This window comes from Strix aluco, chromosome 1 (genome assembly GCF_031877795.1).
Source record: "Strix aluco isolate bStrAlu1 chromosome 1, bStrAlu1.hap1, whole genome shotgun sequence".
Taxonomy (NCBI): domain Eukaryota; kingdom Metazoa; phylum Chordata; class Aves; order Strigiformes; family Strigidae; genus Strix; species Strix aluco.
In genome coordinates this window covers 168,228,614-168,244,116 of record NC_133931.1, presented here as the reverse complement: position 1 = coordinate 168,244,116, position 15,503 = coordinate 168,228,614, and positions in this window count along the sequence as shown.

Genomic DNA, 15,503 nt, shown 5'->3' with positions numbered 1-15,503 from the left:
GCTTGTTCAGGACGAAAGGAAGCACAGAGCGCCAGACTTGCTGTTGCCCTGGAGAGCTTGCAGAGCACTGGGGAAAGGCAGGCAGAGAATTCCCTGGTAGCACATTCTCTGTGCACAGGAAGGCGAAATGTTCGCATTTGCTTTGCAGAATCGCTTTTGTGCAGAAAACACTAACACTTATACAGAACGGAAGAAAGCACAGAGCCCCAGATTTTATGTTGTCCTGGAGAGCTTGCTGAGCTCTGGGGAAAGGCAGGCAGAGAATTCCCTGCTAGCACCTTCTCTGTTCGCGGGAAGGAGAGAATTCACTTTTGCTTCGCACAATGGCTTTTCTGCAGAAAACACTAACGCTTGTGCAGGATGAAAGAAAGCACAGAGCCCCATATTGGCTGTTGCCGTAGAGAGCTTGCAGAGCACTGGCGAAAGGAAGGCAGAGAATTCCCTGCTAGCACATTCTCTGTGCACAGGAAGGAAAAGTGTTCACATTTTTTCGCAGAATCGCATTTGCTTCGCTGCAGAGAACACTAACACTTGTTCAGGATGAAAGAAAGCACAGAGCCCCATATTTGCTGTTGCCGTAGAGAGCTTGCAGAGCACTGGGGAAAGGCAGGCAGAGAATTCCCTGCTAGCACATTCTCTGTGCACAAGAAGGAGAAATGTTCGCATTTGATTCGCAGAATCGCTTTTGTGCAGAAAACACTAACGCTTGTTCAGGACGAAAGGAAGCACAGAGCCCCATATTTGCTGTTGCCGTAGACAGCTTGCAGAGCACTGGGGAAAGGCAGGCAGAGAATTCCCTGCTAGCACATTGTCTGTGCACAGGAAGGAAAAGTGTTCACATTTTTTCGCAGAATCGCATTTGCTTCGCTGACGAGAACAGTAAGCTTGTTCAGGACGAAAGAAAGCACAGAGCCCCAGATTTGCTGTTGCCCTGGAGAGCTAGCAGAGCACTGGGGAAAGGCAGGCAGAGAATTCCCTGCTAGCACATTCTCTGTGCACAGGAAGGAGAAATGTTCGCATTTGATTCGCAGAATCGCTTTTGTGCAGAAAACACTAACGCTTTTTCAGAACGAAAGGAGTACAGAGCCCCAGAGTTGCTATTTCCCTGGAGAGCTTGCAGAGCACTGTGGAAAGGCAGGCAGAGAATTCCCTGCTAGCATCTTCGCTGTGCCTGGAAAGGAGAAGTGTTCACATTTTTTTCGCACAATGGCTTTTCTGCAGAAAACACTAACGCTTGTTCAGGACGAAAGGAAGCACAGAGCGCCAGATTTGCTGTTGCCCTGGAGAGCTTGCAGAGCACTGGGGAAAGGCAGGCAGACAATTCCCTGCTAGCACATTCTCTGTGCACAGGAAGGCGAAATCTTCGCATTTGCTTCGCAGAATCCCCTTTTGTGCACAAAACACTAACACTTATTCAGAATGAAAGAAAGCACAGAGCGCCAGATTTTATGTTGTCCTGGAGAGCTTGCAGAGCTCTGGGGAAAGGCAGGCAGAGAATTCCCTGCTAGCACCTTCTCTGTGCCTGGGAAGCAGTAGGGTTCACATTTTTTCGCAGAATGGCTTTTGAGCAGAAAACACTAACACTTGTCCAGAACGAAAGAGAGGAAGAAGCCCAGATATGTTATTGTCCTAGAGAGCTTGCAGAGCTCTGGGGAAAGGCAGGCAGAGAATTCCCTGCTAGCACCTTCTCTGTGCGCGGGAAGGAGAAGTGTTCACATTTTTTCGCAGAATCGCATTTGCTTCGCTGCCGAGAACAGTAAGCTTGTTCAGGACGAAAGAAAGCACAGAGCCCCATATTTGCTGTTGCCGTAGAGAGCTTGCAGAGCACTGGGGAAAGGCAGGCAGAGAATTCCCTGCTAGCATCTTCGCTGTGCCTGGGAAGGAGAAGTGTTCGCATTTGCTTCGCAGAATCGCTTTTGTGCAGAAAACACCAACGCTTGTTCAGGACGAAAGGAAGCACAGAGCGCCAGAATTGCTGTTGCCCTGGAGAGCTTGCAGAGCACTGGGGAAAAGCAGGCAGAGAATTCCCTGCTAGCACCTTCTCTGTGCGCGGGAAGGAGAAGTGTTCGCGTTTGCTTCGCAGAATCCGCTTTTGTGCACAAAACACAAACACTTGTACAGAACGAAAGAGAGGAAGAAGCCCAGGTTTGTTATTGTCCTGGAGAACTTGCAGAGCACTGGACAAAGGCACGCACAGAATTCCCTGCTAGCATCTTCGCTGTGCCTGGGAAGGAGAAGGGTTCACACTGCTTCGCAGAATCACTTTTCTGCAGAAAACACTAACGCTTGTTCAGGACGAAAGGAAGCACAGAGCCCCAGATTTGCTGCTGCCCTGGAGAGCTAGCAGAGCACTGGGGAAAAGCAGGCAGAGAATTCCCTGCTAGCACCTTCTCTGTGCGCGGGAAGGAGAAGTGTTCACATTTTTTCGCAGAATCGCATTTGCTTCGCTGCCGAGAACAGTAAGCTTGTTCAGGACGAAAGAAAGCACAGAGCCCCAGATTTGCTGTTGCCCTGGAGAGCTAGCAGAGCACTGGGGAAAGGCAGGCAGAGAATTCCCTGCTAGCACATTCTCTGTGCACAGGAAGGAGAAATGTTCGCATTTGCTTCGCAGAATCCCCTTTTGTGCACAAAACACTAACACTTGTCCAGAACGAAAGAGAGGAAGAAGCCCAGATTTGTTATTGCCCTGGAGAACTTGCAGAGCACTGGACAAAAGCACGCACAGAATTCCCTGCTAGCATCTTCGCTGTGCCTGGGAAGGAGAAGGGTTCACATTGCTTCGCAGAATCGCTTTTCTGCAGAAAACACTAACGCTTGTTTCAGGACGAAAGAAAGCACAGAGCCCCAGATTTGCTGTTGCCGTAGAGAGCTCGCAGAGCAGTGGGGAAAGGCAGGCAGAGAATTCCCTGCTAGCACATTCTCTGTGCCTGGGAAGCAGAAGTGTTCACATTGCTTCGCAGAATCGCTTTTGTGCAGAAAACACTAACACTTGTTCAGAACGAAAGAAAGCACAGAGCCCCAGATTTTATGTTGTCCTGGAGAGCTTGCAGAGCACTGGGGAAAGGCAGGTAGAGAATTCCCTGCTAGCACATTCTCTGTGCACAGGAAGGCGAAATGTTCGCATTTGATTCGCAGAATCGCTTTTGTGCAGAAAACACTAAATCTTGTTCAGGACGAAAGGAAGCACAGAGCACCAGATTTTATGTTGTCCTGGAGAGCTTGCAGAGCACTGGGGAAAGGCAGGCAGAGAATTCCCTGCTAGCACATTCTCTGTGCACAGGAAGGAAAAGTGTTCACATTTTTTCGCAGAATCGCATTTGCTTCGGTGCAGAGAACACTAAGCTTGTTCAGGACGAAAGAAAGCACAGAGCCCCAGATTTGCTGTTGTCCTGGAGAGCTTGCAGAGCACTGGGGAAAGGCAGGCAGAGAATTCCCTGCTAGCACATTCTCTGTGCACAGGAAGGCTAAATGTTCGCATTTGATTCGCAGAATCGCTTTTGTGCAGAAAACACTAACGCTTGTTCAGGACGAAAGGAAGCACAGAGCGCCAGACTTGCTGTTGCCCTGGAGAGCTTGCAGAGCTCTGGGGAAAGGCAGGCAGAGAATTCCCTGCTAGCACCTTTTCTGTGCCTTGGAAGCAGAAGTGTTCACATTCCTTCGCAGAATCGCTTTTGTGCAGAAAACACTAACACTTGTTCAGAACGAAAGAAAGCACAGAGCGCCAGATTTTATGTTGTCCTGGAGCGCTTGCAGAGCACTGGGGAAAGGCAGGTAGAGAATTCCCTGCTAGCACATTCTCTGTGCACAGGGAGGAAAAGTGTTCACCTTTTTTCGCGGAATCGCATTTGCTTCGCTGCAGAGAACACTAAGCTTGTTCAGGACGAAAGAAAGCACAGAGCCCCAGATTTGCTGCTGCCGTAGAGAGCTCGCAGAGCACTGGGGAAAGGCAGGCAGAGAATTCCCTGCTAGCACATTCTCTGTGCACAGGAAGGAGAAATGTTCGCATTTGCTTCGCAGAATCGCTTTTCTGCAGAAAACACTAACGCTTGTTCAGAACGAAAGAAAGCACAGAGTCCCGGCCTTTATGTTGTCCTGGAGAGCTTGCAGAGCACTGGGGAAAGGCAGGCAGAGAATTCCCTGCTAGCACCTTCTCTGTGCCTGGGAAGCAGAAGTGTTCACATTCCTTCGCAGAATCGCTTTTGTGCAGAAAACACTAACACTTGTTCAGAACGAAAGAAAGCACACAGCGCCAGATTTGCTGTTGTCCTGGAGAGCTTGCAGAGCACTGGGGAAAGGCAGGCAGAGAATTCCCTGCTAGCACATTCTCTGTGCACAGGAAGGAAAAGTGTACACATTTTTTCGCAGAATCGCATTTGCTTCGCTGCAGAGAACACTAAGGTTGTTCAGGACGAAAGAAAGCACAGAGCCCCAGATTTGCTGTTGTCCTGGAGAGCTTGCAGAGCACTGGGGAAAGGCAGGCAGAGAATTCCCTGCTAGCACATTCTCTGTGCACAGGAAGGCGAAATTTTCGCATTTGATTCGTAGAATCGCTTCTGTGCAGAAAACACTAACGCTTGTTCAGGACGAAAGAGAGGAAGAAGCCCAGATTTGTTATTGTCCTGGAGAACTTGCAGAGCACTGGACAAAAGCACGCACAGAATTCCCTGCTAGCATCTTCGCTGTGCCTGGGAAGGAGAAGGGTTCACATTGCTTCGCAGAATCGCTTTTCTGCAGAAAACACTAACGCTTGTTCAGGACGAAAGAAAGCACAGAGCCCCAGATTTGCTGTTGCCGTAGAGAGGTCGCAGAGCACTGGGGAAAGGCAGGCAGAGAATTCCCTGCTAGCACATTCTCTGTGCGCGGGAAGGAGAAGTGTTCACATTTTTTCGCAGAATCGCATTTGCTTCGCTGCAGAGAACACTAAGCTTGTTCAGGACGAAAGAAAGCACAGAGCCCCAGATTTGCTGTTGCCCTGGAGAGCTTGCAGAGCACTGGGGAAAGGCAGGTAGAGAATTCCCTGCTAGCACATTCTCTGTGCACAGGAAGGCGAAATTTTCGCATTTGATTCGTAGAATCGCTTCTGTGCAGAAAACACTAACGCTTGTTCAGGACGAAAGGAAGCACAGAGCGCCAGACTTGCTGTTGCCCTGGAGAGCTTGCAGAGCACTGGGGAAAGGCAGGCAGAGAATTCCCTGCTAGCACATTCTCTGTGCGCAGGAAGGAGAAATGTTCGCATTTGCTTTGCAGAATCGCTTTTGTGCAGAAAACACTAACACTTATACAGAACGGAAGAAAGCACAGAGCCCCAGATTTTATGTTGCCCTGGAGAGCTTGCAGAGCACTGGGGAAAGGCAGGCAGAGAATTCCCTGCTAGCACCTTCTCTGTTCGCGGGAAGGAGAGAATTCACTTTTGCTTCGCACAATGGCTTTTCTGCAGAAAACACTAACGCTTGTGCAGGATGAAAGAAAGCACAGAGCCCCATATTGGCTGTTGCCGTAGAGAGCTTGCAGAGCACTGGCGAAAGGAAGGCAGAGAATTCCCTGCTAGCACATTCTCTGTGCACAAGAAGGAGAAATGTTCGCATTTGATTCGCAGAATCGCTTTTGTGCAGAAAACACTAACGCTTGTTCAGGACGAAAGGAAGCACAGAGCCCCATATTTGCTGTTGCCGTAGAGAGCTTGCAGAGCACTGGGGAAAGGCAGGCAGAGAATTCCCTGCTAGCACATTGTCTGTGCACAGGAAGGAAAAGTGTTCACATTTTTTCGCAGAATCGCATTTGCTTCGCTGACGAGAACAGTAAGCTTGTTCAGGACGAAAGAAAGCACAGAGCCCCAGATTTGCTGTTGCCCTGGAGAGCTAGCAGAGCACTGGGGAAAGGCAGGCAGAGAATTCCCTGCTAGCACATTCTCTGTGCACAGGAAGGAGAAATGTTCGCATTTGATTCGCAGAATCGCTTTTGTGCAGAAAACACTAACGCTTTTTCAGAACGAAAGGAAGTACAGAGCCCCAGAGTTGCTATTTCCCTGGAGAGCTTGCAGAGCACTGTGGAAAGGCAGGCAGAGAATTCCCTGCTAGCATCTTCGCTGTGCCTGGAAAGGAGAAGTGTTCACATTTTTTTCGCACAATGGCTTTTCTGCAGAAAACACTAACGCTTGTTCAGAATGAAAGAAAGCACAGAGCGCCAGATTTTATGTTGTCCTGGAGAGCTTGCAGAGCTCTGGGGAAAGGCAGGCAGAGAATTCCCTGCTAGCACCTTCTCTGTGCCTGGGAAGCAGTAGGGTTCACATTTTTTCGCACAATGGCTTTTGAGCAGAAAACATTAACACTTGTCCAGAACGAAAGAGAGGAAGAAGCCCAGATATGTTATTGTCCTAGAGAGCTTGCAGAGCTCTGGGGAAAGGCAGGCAGAGAATTCCCTGCTAGCACCTTCTCTGTGCGCGGGAAGGAGAAGTGTTCACATTTTTTCGCAGAATCGCATTTGCTTCGCTGCCGAGAACAGTAAGCTTGTTCAGGACGAAAGAAAGCACAGAGCCCCATATTTGCTGTTGCCGTAGAGAGCTTGCAGAGCACTGGGGAAAGGCAGGCAGAGAATTCCCTGCTAGCACATTCTCTGTGCACAGGAAGGAGAAATGTTCGCATTTGCTTCGCAGAATCCCCTTTTGTGCACAAAACACTAACACTTGTCCAGAACAAAAGAGAGGAAGAAGCCCAGATTTGTTATTGTCCTGGAGAACTTGCAGCGCACTGGACAAAAGCACGCACAGAATTCCCTGCTAGCATCTTCGCTGTCCCTGGGAAGGAGAAGGGTTCACATTGCTTCGCAGAATCGCTTTTCTGCAGAAAACAAACGCTTGTTCAGGACGAAAGGAAGCATAGAGCGCCAAATTTGCTGTTGCCGTAGAGAGCTTGCAAAGCACTGGGGAAAGGCAGGCAGAGAATTCCCTGCTAGCACCTTCTCTGTGCGCGGGAAGGAGAAGTGTTCACATTTTTTCGCAGAATCGCATTTGCTTCGCTGCCGAGAACAGTAAGCTTGTTCAGGACGAAAGAAAGCACAGAGCCCCATATTTGCTGTTGCCGTAGAGAGCTTGCAGAGCACTGGGGAAAGGCAGGCAGAGAATTCCCTGCTAGCATCTTCGCTGTGCCTGGGAAGGAGAAGTGTTCGCATTTGCTTCGCAGAATCGCTTTTGTGCAGAAAACACCAACGCTTATTCAGGACGAAAGGAAGCACAGAGCGCCAGAATTGCTGTTGCCCTGGAGAGCTTGCAGAGCACTGGGGAAAAGCAGGCAGAGAATTCCCTGCTAGCACCTTCTCTGTGCGCGGGAAGGAGAAGTGTTCGCGTTTGCTTCGCAGAATCCGCTTTTGTGCACAAAACACAAACACTTGTACAGAACGAAAGAGAGGAAGAAGCCCAGGTTTGTTATTGTCCTGGAGAACTTGCAGAGCACTGGACAAAAGCACGCACAGAATTCCCTGCTAGCATCTTCGCTGTGCCTGGGAAGGAGAAGGGTTCACATTGCTTCGCAGAATCGCTTTTCTGCAGAAAACACTAACGCTTGTTCAGGACGAAAGAAAGCACAGAGCCCCAGATTTGCTGTTGCCGTAGAGAGGTCGCAGAGCACTGGGGAAAGGCAGGCAGAGAATTCCCTGCTAGCACATTCTCTGTGCGCGGGAAGCAGAAGTGTTCACATTTTTTCGCAGAATCGCATTTGCTTCGCTGCAGAGAACACTAAGCTTGTTCAGGACGAAAGAAAGCACAGAGCCCCAGATTTGCTGTTGCCCTGGAGAGCTTGCAGAGCACTGGGGAAAGGCAGGTAGAGAATTCCCTGCTAGCACATTCTCTGTGCACAGGAAGGCGAAATTTTCGCATTTGATTCGTAGAATCGCTTCTGTGCAGAAAACACTAACGCTTGTTCAGGACGAAAGGAAGCACAGAGCGCCAGACTTGCTGTTGCCCTGGAGAGCTTGCAGAGCACTGGGGAAAGGCAGGCAGAGAATTCCCTGGTAGCACATTCTCTGTGCACAGGAAGGCGAAATGTTCGCATTTGCTTTGCAGAATCGCTTTTGTGCAGAAAACACTAACACTTATACAGAACGGAAGAAAGCACAGAGCCCCAGATTTTATGTTGTCCTGGAGAGCTTGCAGAGCTCTGGGGAAAGGCAGGCAGAGAATTCCCTGCTAGCACCTTCTCTGTTCGCGGGAAGGAGAGAATTCACTTTTGCTTCGCACAATGGCTTTTCTGCAGAAAACACTAACGCTTGTGCAGGATGAAAGAAAGCACAGAGCCCCATATTGGCTGTTGCCGTAGAGAGCTTGCAGAGCACTGGCGAAAGGAAGGCAGAGAATTCCCTGCTAGCACATTCTCTGTGCACAAGAAGGAGAAATGTTCGCATTTGATTCGCAGAATCGCTTTTGTGCAGAAAACACTAACGCTTGTTCAGGACGAAAGGAAGCACAGAGCCCCATATTTGCTGTTGCCGTAGAGAGCTTGCAGAGCACTGGGGAAAGGCAGGCAGAGAATTCCCTGCTAGCACATTGTCTGTGCACAGGAAGGAAAAGTGTTCACATTTTTTCGCAGAATCGCATTTGCTTCGCTGACGAGAACAGTAAGCTTGTTCAGGACGAAAGAAAGCACAGAGCCCCAGATTTGCTGTTGCCCTGGAGAGCTAGCAGAGCACTGGGGAAAGGCAGGCAGAGAATTCCCTGCTAGCACATTCTCTGTGCACAGGAAGGAGAAATGTTCGCATTTGATTCGCAGAATCGCTTTTGTGCAGAAAACACTAACGCTTTTTCAGAACGAAAGGAAGTACAGAGCCCCAGAGTTGCTATTTCCCTGGAGAGCTTGCAGAGCACTGTGGAAAGGCAGGCAGAGAATTCCCTGCTAGCATCTTCGCTGTGCCTGGAAAGGAGAAGTGTTCACATTTTTTTCGCACAATGGCTTTTCTGCAGAAAACACTAACGCTTGTTCAGGACGAAAGGAAGCACAGAGCGCCAGATTTGCTGTTGCCCTGGAGAGCTTGCAGAGCACTGGGGAAAGGCAGGCAGACAATTCCCTGCTAGCACATTCTCTGTGCACAGGAAGGCGAAATCTTCGCATTTGCTTCGCAGAATCCCCTTTTGTGCACAAAACACTAACACTTATTCAGAATGAAAGAAAGCACAGAGCGCCAGATTTTATGTTGTACTGGAGAGCTTGCAGAGCTCTGGGGAAAGGCAGGCAGAGAATTCCCTGCTAGCACCTTCTCTGTGCCTGGGAAGCAGTAGGGTTCACATTTTTTCGCACAATGGCTTTTGAGCAGAAAACACTAACACTTGTCCAGAACGAAAGAGAGGAAGAAGCCCAGATATGTTATTGTCCTAGAGAGCTTGCAGAGCTCTGGGGAAAGGCAGGCAGAGAATTCCCTGCTAGCACCTTCTCTGTGCGCGGGAAGGAGAAGTGTTCACATTTTTTCGCAGAATCGCATTTGCTTCGCTGCCGAGAACAGTAAGCTTGTTCAGGACGAAAGAAAGCACAGAGCCCCATATTTGCTGTTGCCGTAGAGAGCTTGCAGAGCACTGGGGAAAGGCAGGCAGAGAATTCCCTGCTAGCACATTCTCTGTGCACAGGAAGGAGAAATGTTCGCATTTGCTTCGCAGAATCCCCTTTTGTGCACAAAACACTAACACTTGTCCAGAACAAAAGAGAGGAAGAAGCCCAGATTTGTTATTGTCCTGGAGAACTTGCAGCGCACTGGACAAAAGCACGCACAGAATTCCCTGCTAGCATCTTCGCTGTCCCTGGGAAGGAGAAGGGTTCACATTGCTTCGCAGAATCGCTTTTCTGCAGAAAACAAACGCTTGTTCAGGACGAAAGGAAGCATAGAGCGCCAAATTTGCTGTTGCCGTAGAGAGCTTGCAAAGCACTGGGGAAAGGCAGGCAGAGAATTCCCTGCTACCACCTTCTCTGTGCGCGGGAAGGAGAAGTGTTCACATTTTTTCGCAGAATCGCATTTGCTTCGCTGCCGAGAACAGTAAGCTTGTTCAGGACGAAAGAAAGCACAGAGCCCCACATTTGCTGTTGCCGTAGAGAGCTTGCAGAGCACTGGGGAAAGGCAGGCAGAGAATTCCCTGCTAGCATCTTCGCTGTGCCTGGGAAGGAGAAGTGTTCGCATTTGCTTCGCAGAATCGCTTTTGTGCAGAAAACACCAACGCTTGTTCAGGACGAAAGGAAGCACAGAGCGCCAGAATTGCTGTTGCCCTGGAGAGCTTGCAGAGCACTGGGGAAAAGCAGGCAGAGAATTCCCTGCTAGCACCTTCTCTGTGCGCGGGAAGGAGAAGTGTTCGCGTTTGCTTCGCAGAATCCGCTTTTGTGCACAAAACACAAACACTTGTACAGAACGAAAGAGAGGAAGAAGCCCAGGTTTGTTATTGTCCTGGAGAACTTGCAGAGCACTGGACAAAAGCACGCACAGAATTCCCTGCTAGCATCTTCGCTGTGCCTGGGAAGGAGAAGGGTTCACATTGCTTCGCAGAATCGCTTTTCTGCAGAAAACACTAACGCTTGTTCAGGACGAAAGAAAGCACAGAGCCCCAGATTTGCTGTTGCCGTAGAGAGGTCGCAGAGCACTGGGGAAAGGCAGGCAGAGAATTCCCTGCTAGCACATTCTCTGTGCGCGGGAAGCAGAAGTGTTCACATTTTTTCGCAGAATCGCATTTGCTTCGCTGCAGAGAACACTAAGCTTGTTCAGGACGAAAGAAAGCACAGAGCCCCAGATTTGCTGTTGCCCTGGAGAGCTTGCAGAGCACTGGGGAAAGGCAGGTAGAGAATTCCCTGCTAGCACATTCTCTGTGCACAGGAAGGCGAAATTTTCGCATTTGATTCGTAGAATCGCTTCTGTGCAGAAAACACTAACGCTTGTTCAGGACGAAAGGAAGCACAGAGCGCCAGACTTGCTGTTGCCCTGGAGAGCTTGCAGAGCACTGGGGAAAGGCAGGCAGAGAATTCCCTGGTAGCACATTCTCTGTGCACAGGAAGGCGAAATGTTCGCATTTGCTTTGCAGAATCGCTTTTGTGCAGAAAACACTAACACTTATACAGAACGGAAGAAAGCACAGAGCCCCAGATTTTATGTTGTCCTGGAGAGCTTGCAGAGCTCTGGGGAAAGGCAGGCAGAGAATTCCCTGCTAGCACCTTCTCTGTTCGCGGGAAGGAGAGAATTCACTTTTGCTTCGCACAATGGCTTTTCTGCAGAAAACACTAACGCTTGTGCAGGATGAAAGAAAGCACAGAGCCCCATATTGGCTGTTGCCGTAGAGAGCTTGCAGAGCACTGGCGAAAGGAAGGCAGAGAATTCCCTGCTAGCACATTCTCTGTGCACAAGAAGGAGAAATGTTCGCATTTGATTCGCAGAATCGCTTTTGTGCAGAAAACACTAACGCTTGTTCAGGACGAAAGGAAGCACAGAGCCCCATATTTGCTGTTGCCGTAGAGAGCTTGCAGAGCACTGGGGAAAGGCAGGCAGAGAATTCCCTGCTAGCACATTGTCTGTGCACAGGAAGGAAAAGTGTTCACATTTTTTCGCAGAATCGCATTTGCTTCGCTGACGAGAACAGTAAGCTTGTTCAGGACGAAAGAAAGCACAGAGCCCCAGATTTGCTGTTGCCCTGGAGAGCTAGCAGAGCACTGGGGAAAGGCAGGCAGAGAATTCCCTGCTAGCACATTCTCTGTGCACAGGAAGGAGAAATGTTCGCATTTGATTCGCAGAATCGCTTTTGTGCAGAAAACACTAACGCTTTTTCAGAACGAAAGGAAGTACAGAGCCCCAGAGTTGCTATTTCCCTGGAGAGCTTGCAGAGCACTGTGGAAAGGCAGGCAGAGAATTCCCTGCTAGCATCTTCGCTGTGCCTGGAAAGGAGAAGTGTTCACATTTTTTTCGCACAATGGCTTTTCTGCAGAAAACACTAACGCTTGTTCAGGACGAAAGGAAGCACAGAGCGCCAGATTTGCTGTTGCCCTGGAGAGCTTGCAGAGCACTGGGGAAAGGCAGGCAGACAATTCCCTGCTAGCACATTCTCTGTGCACAGGAAGGCGAAATCTTCGCATTTGCTTCGCAGAATCCCCTTTTGTGCACAAAACACTAACACTTATTCAGAATGAAAGAAAGCACAGAGCGCCAGATTTTATGTTGTACTGGAGAGCTTGCAGAGCTCTGGGGAAAGGCAGGCAGAGAATTCCCTGCTAGCACCTTCTCTGTGCCTGGGAAGCAGTAGGGTTCACATTTTTTCGCAGAATGGCTTTTGAGCAGAAAACACTAACACTTGTCCAGAACGAAAGAGAGGAAGAAGCCCAGATATGTTATTGTCCTAGAGAGCTTGCAGAGCTCTGGGGAAAGGCAGGCAGAGAATTCCCTGCTAGCACCTTCTCTGTGCGCGGGAAGGAGAAGTGTTCACATTTTTTCGCAGAATCGCATTTGCTTCGCTGCCGAGAACAGTAAGCTTGTTCAGGACGAAAGAAAGCACAGAGCCCCATATTTGCTGTTGCCGTAGAGAGCTTGCAGAGCACTGGGGAAAGGCAGGCAGAGAATTCCCTGCTAGCACATTCTCTGTGCACAGGAAGGAGAAATGTTCGCATTTGCTTCGCAGAATCCCCTTTTGTGCACAAAACACTAACACTTGTCCAGAACAAAAGAGAGGAAGAAGCCCAGATTTGTTATTGTCCTGGAGAACTTGCAGCGCACTGGACAAAAGCACGCACAGAATTCCCTGCTAGCATCTTCGCTGTCCCTGGGAAGGAGAAGGGTTCACATTGCTTCGCAGAATCGCTTTTCTGCAGAAAACAAACGCTTGTTCAGGACGAAAGGAAGCATAGAGCGCCAAATTTGCTGTTGCCGTAGAGAGCTTGCAAAGCACTGGGGAAAGGCAGGCAGAGAATTCCCTGCTACCACCTTCTCTGTGCGCGGGAAGGAGAAGTGTTCACATTTTTTCGCAGAATCGCATTTGCTTCGCTGCCGAGAACAGTAAGCTTGTTAAGGACGAAAGAAAGCACAGAGCCCCAGATTTTATGTTGTCCTGGAGAGCTTGCAGAGCACTGGAGAAAGGCACGCAGAGAATTCCCTGCTAGCACCTCCTCTGTTCGCGGTAAGGATAGAATTCGCTTTTGCTTCGCACAATCGCTTTTGTGCAGAAAACACTAATGATTTTTCAGGACGAAAGAAAGCACAGAGCGCCAGATTTGCTGTTGCCCTGGAGAGCTTGCAGAGCACTGGGGAAAGGCAGGCAGAGAATTCCCTGCTAGCACATTCTCTGTGCACAGGAAGGCGAAATGTTCGCATTCGATTCGCAGAATCGCTTTTGTGCAGAAAACACTAACGCTTTTTCAGAACGAAAGGAAGTACAGAGCCCCAGAGTTGCTATTTCCCTGGAGAGCTTGCAGAGCACTGGGGAAAGGCAGGCAGAGAATTCCCTGCTACCACCTTCTCTGTGCCTTGGAAGCAGAAATGTTCACATTGCTTCGCAGAATCGCTTTTGTGCAGAGAACACTAACACTTATTCAGAACGGAAGAAAGCACAGAGCCCCAGATTTGCTGTTGTCCTGGAGAGCTTGCAGAACTCTGGGGAAAGGCAGGCAGAGAATTCCCTGCTAGCACATTCTCTGTGCACAGGAAGGCGAAATGTTCGCATTTGATTCGCAGAATCGCTTTTGTGCAGAAAACACTAACACTTGTTCAGGACGAAAGAAAGCACAGAGCCCCAGATTTGCTGTTGCCCTGGAGAGCTTGCAGAGCTCTGGGGAAAGGCAGGCAGAGAATTCCCTGCTAGCACATTCTCTGTGCACAGGAAGGCGAAATGTTCGCATTTGATTCGCAGAATCGCTTTTGTGCAGAAAACACTAACACTTGTTCAGGACGAAAGAAAGCACAGAGCCCCAGATTTGCTGTTGTCCTGGAGAGCTTGCAGAGCTCTGGGGAAAGGCAGGCAGAGAATTCCCTACTAGCACCTTCTCTGTTCGCGGGAAGCAGAAGTGTTCACATTGCTTCGCAGAATCGCTTTTGTGCACAGAACACTAACACTTATTCAGAACGGAAGAAAGCACAGAGCGCCAGATTTGCTGTTGCCGTAGAGAGCATGCAGAGCACTGGGGAAAGGCAGGCAGAGAATTCCCTGCTAGCACATTCTCTGTGCACAGGAAGGAGAAATGTTCTCATTTGCTTCGCAGAATTGCTTTTGTGCAGAAAACACTAACACTTGTTCAGAACGAAAGAAAGAACAGAGCCCCAGATCTTATGTTGTCCTGGAGAGCTTGCAGAGCACTGGAGAAAGGCAGGCAGAGAATTCCCTGCTAGCACCTTCTCTGTTCGCGGGAAGGAGAGAATTCTCTTTTGCGTCGCACAATGGCTTTTGTGCAGAAAACAGTAACGCCTGTTCAGGACGAAAGAAAGCACAGAGCCCCATATTTGCTGTTGCCGTAGAGAGCTTGCAGACCACTGGGGAAAGGCAGGCAGAGAATTCCCTGCTAGCACATTCTCTGTGCACAGGAAGGAGAAATGTTCGCATTTGCTTCGCAGAATCCCCTTTTGTGCACAAAACACTAACACTTGTCCAGAACAAAAGAGAGGAAGAAGCCCAGATTTGTTATTGTCCTGGAGAACTTGCAGCGCACTGGACAAAAGCACGCACAGAATTCCCTGCTAGCATCTTCGCTGTCCCTGGGAAGGAGAAGGGTTCACATTGCTTCGCAGAATCGCTTTTCTGCAGAAAACAAACGCTTGTTCAGGACGAAAGGAAGCATAGAGCGCCAAATTTGCTGTTGCCGTAGAGAGCTTGCAAAGCACTGGGGAAAGGCAGGCAGAGAATTCCCTGCTACCACCTTCTCTGTGCGCGGGAAGGAGAAGTGTTCACATTTTTTCGCAGAATCGCATTTGCTTCGCTGCCGAGAACAGTAAGCTTGTTCAGGACGAAAGAAAGCACAGAGCCCCACATTTGCTGTTGCCGTAGAGAGCTTGCAGAGCACTGGGGAAAGGCAGGCAGAGAATTCCCTGCTAGCATCTTCGCTGTGCCTGGGAAGGAGAAGTGTTCGCATTTGCTTCGCAGAATCGCTTTTGTGCAGAAAACACCAACGCTTGTTCAGGACGAAAGGAAGCACAGAGCGCCAGAATTGCTGTTGCCCTGGAGAGCTTGCAGAGCACTGGGGAAAAGCAGGCAGAGAATTCCCTGCTAGCACCTTCTCTGTGCGCGGGAAGGAGAAGTGTTCGCGTTTGCTTCGCAGAATCCGCTTTTGTGCACAAAACACAAACACTTGTACAGAACGAAAGAGAGGAAGAAGCCCAGGTTTGTTATTGTCCTGGAGAACTTGCAGAGCACTGGACAAAAGCACGCACAGAATTCCCTGCTAGCATCTTCGCTGTGCCTGGGAAGGAGAAGGGTTCACATTGCTTCGCAGAATCGCTTTTCTGCAGAAAACACTAACGCTTGTTCAGGACGAAAGAAAGCACAGAGCCCCAGATTTGCTGTTGCCGTAGAGAGG